A 5,589-nucleotide genomic window follows, 5' to 3' on the forward strand; every position below is an offset into this window, starting at 1 on the left:
GCATATACAAGCATGCCTATCCAGCTGTTCTCAGATATATATATATATTCACAAACATAATATATTCATTAACAGGGGTCTAATCCCCATCCACAACCCGGGTGTTGTTTTCTTACCTCGAGTCTCGAGATGAAGGTGTAGAGCGGTCCCGAGCACAATCCTTAATCTCGAGCCTTAACGGTATAACCTAGTCACAATGCGATAAAGGATAACCATTAAAATCCTAAACCAGTTAAAAGCTTTAAAAATAACATACTAGCCTCTAGGACCTCGAATTATACTAAATCGGGTAGTAGAATCCTTCCCGAGCACTTAGGTTTGAGTTCCCGTGCTTAAAAATCTGTTTTGGCTAATTTCTTCAATTAGAGTCGCGACCCAACCCCCTAGGATCGCAACGTGCTACAAGTCAGAGGGCCTCGATGCTCTCTTCTGGGGACACAAGCCACGGAGTGCCCCTACTTATGTCGCGACGCCTGGAAAAAAATTATAGAGGCCCCCTGCCTCCTCGCACACACGGGCCACGGCACCTGAAGAACAGGGTCGCGGCTCGACCCCAAAACCCAGAATTCCCACCATTTCCCCTACATTTCCTTTGAGCCAAACCGTCTACATTCACCCCAAATATAAACTATAGCTAGAATTGAACCTCTCAAGCATTCCCAAACACTATAAAAAATATATGAATCCTCAAAAATCCAGCCAACACATTACCAAAGCCTAAAATCCAAACCTTGAGTTCAAAACTAAAGAACACCAAAACCAAGCTTAAAATTCAACAAGAACATTTCTTACCCCTACTACATATTATGACCCTGAGTTTATCCTCCGGTGATCATAGCTCCAATTCCAGCTTGAATCCACAAATTCCCAAGCTCTTCCCTTCCCAAATGATCAAACCCACCAGGCACCAAGAAGAGGAAAGCAAACCGACTAGGGAGGGAGAGAGAGAATTTTATGTTTTCTGGTGGATTCCTGAGGTTTCCCTAAGCTTATCCCTCACACAAAAGACTAAAGTACCCTCTAACTTATCCTTAGCCTCATATTGCCCTTAAGGGAAAACCCGTCATTTACCATAATTCCCACTAATCCTCAAGTGGTCCTATAAGTTCCCAATTAATCCCAACGTGCCCAACTAATCACCAAATAATTATTCGTTAACCATTAAATCCCGAATATACGTTAAGTTTCCCAAAATACCCCTAGGCTCACCCCGAGCCGGGTATTAGACTATTCTGCTAAACCGCTCACTAGGATCGCCTCGAGTCGAATACTGCGAATATATCCACATAATAATGTGGTCCCAATCATTTAACACATACAATCACATTTATGCCCCCAACGGGCTAAAATTACAAATATGCCCTTATTAACAAAAACGGGCCCACATGAATATTTAATACTCATAAACATGCATAAATCTTCATATTATCATATAAATCACGTATGCCATGTAGTCACACATTTAATCAATTAATTTCATATGTTAATCCAACTATGCCCTCCAGGCACTCAGCCTTAGTAACTAATTCGGGACGTTACATATCTCGTCCCAATGAAGAGGTAACCAGCACTTTCGTCCATAAAGCATCTCGTAAGGTGTCATCCCAATAGTTTTCTGGTAACTATTGTTATAAGAAAACTCCATTAGCGGTAGGTAGTGACTACAGGACTCTGAAAAAGTCAAGCATACATGATGTTACCATGTCTTCTGAGATCTGAATTGTCCCCTCAGATTTCCCATCAGTTTGAGGATGAAATACGGTGCTAAACTTCAGTCTCGTACCCATGGCCCTTTGTAGACTCTTTCAGAAATTTGAGGTAAAAATTGAACTTCTATCTGATATGATAGACTTTGGTACTTTGTGAAGTCGCACAATTTCCTTTACATACAACTATGCATACTGATCCACAATATAAGTTGTCTTGACTAGAAGAAAATGTGCCGACTTCGTGAGTCAATCGATAATTACCCATGTAGAGTCATGTTGCTTTGTGGTCCTTGGCCACAATGTCTGTGGCTATGTTTTTTCATTTCCATTATGTGATACTTATAGGTTGTAACAAACTGACTGGTCTCTGATGCTCGGCATGTTGGCAAGTCAGGCATTTAGCAACATATTCAACTATGTCTTTCTTCATTCCCGGCCACCAATATAACGTCTTCAGGTCATTATACATCTTGGTAGACTCAGGGTGTAGGGAATATGGTGTAGTGTGTGCCACTTTCATGATGCTGTCATTAATCTCTTTGTCATCGGGCACACATATTATGTCCTTATAACGCATCAATCCCCCCACAATACATTGTAAAATTACTGTCGCCATCCTTTTGAATCAACGCTTCTAGCTTTACTAGCACCTCATCACTTTTTTGTTTCTCCTTGATCTGTTCCAATAAGGTCGATTGTAGGGTAAGGCCTGACATACTCCCAATCACTAGCTCGATTCCTTCCCTAACAATGTCCTTTTATAGTTGCATCTCTATTCCTCTATGTGTCGAGACGCTTCCATAACTGGGCCTACTTAGAGCATTTGCCACTACGTTGGCCTTTCATGGGTGGCATAGTACTCGCAATCATAATCCTTTACAAGCTCCAACCACCTTCGTTGCCTCATGTTCAACTTCTTCTGAGTGAAGAAATACTTTAAACTCTTATGGTATGTGTAGATTTTTCACTTCTCTTGATAAAGATGGTGCCTCCAGATCTTAAGACGAAAAACTGCGGCTGCCAACTCCAAGTCATGAGTAGGGTACCTTTGCTCATACCCCTTTTGTTGTCTCGAGGCGTAGGCCACCACTTTATCTTCTTGCATCAATACACACCCCAATCCATTCTTAAAGGTGTCCTAGTATACCACAAACTGCCCTTCTCCTGTTTGCACACATAAAACTAGAGCAGATATCAACCTTTCTTTCAGACTTTGAAAACTCTCTTCATATTGTTCAGTCAAACAAGCTTCTATTGCTTGCAAGTTAGATCCGTCAAGGGCGTTGCAATCTTAGAAAATCCTTCGACAAATCTTCTATTGTATTCCGCCAATCCCAAGAAACTTCTAACTTCAGGCGCATTCTTTGGCTAAGGCCAATCTTTCACAGCCTCAATCATGGATGGATCCACTGAAACTCCGTCCTTTAACACGATATGGCATAAAAAGGCTACTTTCTCCAACAAAAATTTGAATTTATTGAACTTAGCAAATAACTTGTGATCTTGTAATCTCCTTAGTGTCAATCTTAGATGTTCTTCATGCGCCGCTTTGGATTTTGAGTATATGAGGATGTCATCAATGAACACCACGACAAACTTGTCCAAAAATTCCTTGAATACTCGATTCATCAAATCCATAAAGGTTTCTGGGGCATTAGTGAGTACGAACGACATTACTAAAAATTCATAGTGCCCGTTCCGATTCTTAAACGCAGTCTTAGTAATGTCCTTTTTCCCTCACTTTCAACTGATGATACCCTGACTATAGATCAATCTTTGAGAACACTACAGCTTCTTGTAGTTGATCAAATAGGTCATCAATTTGGGGTAGAAGGTACTTGTTCTTAATTGTCACCTTGTTGAGCTCCCTATAGTCTATGCACATTTGCATGCTCCCGTCCTTCTTCTTTACGAAAAGTAGTGGCATGCCACAGGGAGAGTAACTTGGCCTTGTGAATCCTTTATCCAATAGCTCTTGTAGTTGTGTCTTTAGCTCCTATAACTCCATTGGTTCCATCTGATAGGATTCTTTGGAAATAGGTGGCGTCTCTGGTGCGAACTCAATCACGAATTCGATTTCTCTATTTGGCGGCAAGTCGGATATATCTTTTGGAAATACATCTAGGAACTCACACACGATTTGAATATCCATCGTCCTCAACTGTGAATCCTTGTTGGTGTTGACTATGCTTGCCAAAAATGCTTGACATCCTTGCACCAGCATCCTTCAAGCCTTTAATGCCAAGATTATCGGTGTTTGGAGTCTCGACGCTTCTCTCATGAAGATGAGTTGCTCACCCTCTTGCAATCTGAATACCATTGTTTTCTTCCGACAGTTGATGGTTGCATCGTACTTTGCTAGCTAGTCCATCCCGAGAATCACATCATAGTCCATCATGTCAAGTTCCACTAAGTGCCTTGGGCATTCCTTACCCACAATCATGATTGGAATAGACCTTAACCACTTAGTTGACAACATCACCTCTCCTGATGGTAATGTGATAGCAAAATTCTCCCTAAAAGTTTCATAGGGTACTCCTAGTCTAACAACCACTTTCATAGAAATAAACGAATGTGTAGCTCCATAATCAAATAAAACTCTACAAAGTGTACAAGCAACAGAAATCTGACCTATTACAATAGTATTGCTAGCCTTCGCTTCACCTTGGGTTAGTGCAAACACCCGAGCTGGTACCAAGTTGTCATTCTTCTGCTGTCCCCCATTCTCAGCTTGCATTTGGGGACAATTTCTCTTTATATGACCCTCTTGTCCACACTTGTAGCAGGCTCGAGTGTTAGCTCGGCATTCCCCACAATGCTTGCGGTTGCACTTTGGACAAGTTGGCACTTCAGTAATGGGGTTTTGACTGCTGCTCGTTGCCCCATTCTATTTCTTATTCCCTTCCTAATTTTGGTTGTCCTGAGCCTTCCTCTTATCTCCAGACCCAGAATTTTCCTCCAATCTCCAGACCCAGAATTTCCTTTCTTGGCTTCCATCCTAGCAACACTTTCCTTCCAAATTTGTTCCTCCACGCGTTCCGCTTTGAGCGCATGTTCCAATGTCTCCACATACATCATAACTCCAATAGTGGTTAACTTGACGTCTCTGGTAATCATTGCCTTCAACCCTCTCATGAACCGTTGAATCCTTAGGGTCTCAGTAGGCACCATATCCTTTCAAATGTTTCCAGTCAATAAAATTTCATTGCATATTATGTCATTGTGGAGTTTCCTTGAGTTAAAGCTACGAACTCATCCACCTTTTCTTCTAGAATTGAAGCACTAAAGTACTTCTTATTGAAAACTTTTACGAATTCAATCCAAGTCATGGCGGTCACTTCTCTAGTTTTCTTTACAATATCCCACCAAATTCATGCATCTTTTTTTGGCAAATGTGATGCGTAGGACACCCTGTCCTCGTCATTCAGATGCATGTGCTCCAAAATAGATTCTACCGTCCTAAGACACTCCTTTGCTTCGATAGGATTGGCATTCCCTTCAAAGTTATGCGGATGCTACTTCCTGAATCATTCGTATACAAGCACCACCAAGTGTCCTCCATGCCATAACGGCTGTCCAATAGGCATTTGCTGTCGTGGCACTTGTGCCGGAGATTTCCCTCTTCCAGCTCTAGCTAATTCCACATCTCATAGCCTTAGTTGTTTCCACAGCCTAGCTATCTCTGCCTGAGGAACCTCGATTTCTGGCTCCGCTGGATTTCCGGGGGCATTAGCAACATCGGGGGCACCAGCGGCATTAAGAATGTTAGCAGGGGCATTACTTGCTCTTCTTCCCCTTCCCCTTCCCCTTCCCCTTCCCCTTCCCCTTCGTCTTCCTCTGCCAGTTACGGCCCACGTCGCTCTTCTCGGTGCCATTGTAA

The sequence above is a fragment of the Humulus lupulus genome, chromosome 3, assembly GCF_963169125.1.
Source record: "Humulus lupulus chromosome 3, drHumLupu1.1, whole genome shotgun sequence".
In the NCBI taxonomy this organism is placed as follows: Eukaryota; Viridiplantae; Streptophyta; class Magnoliopsida; order Rosales; family Cannabaceae; genus Humulus; species Humulus lupulus.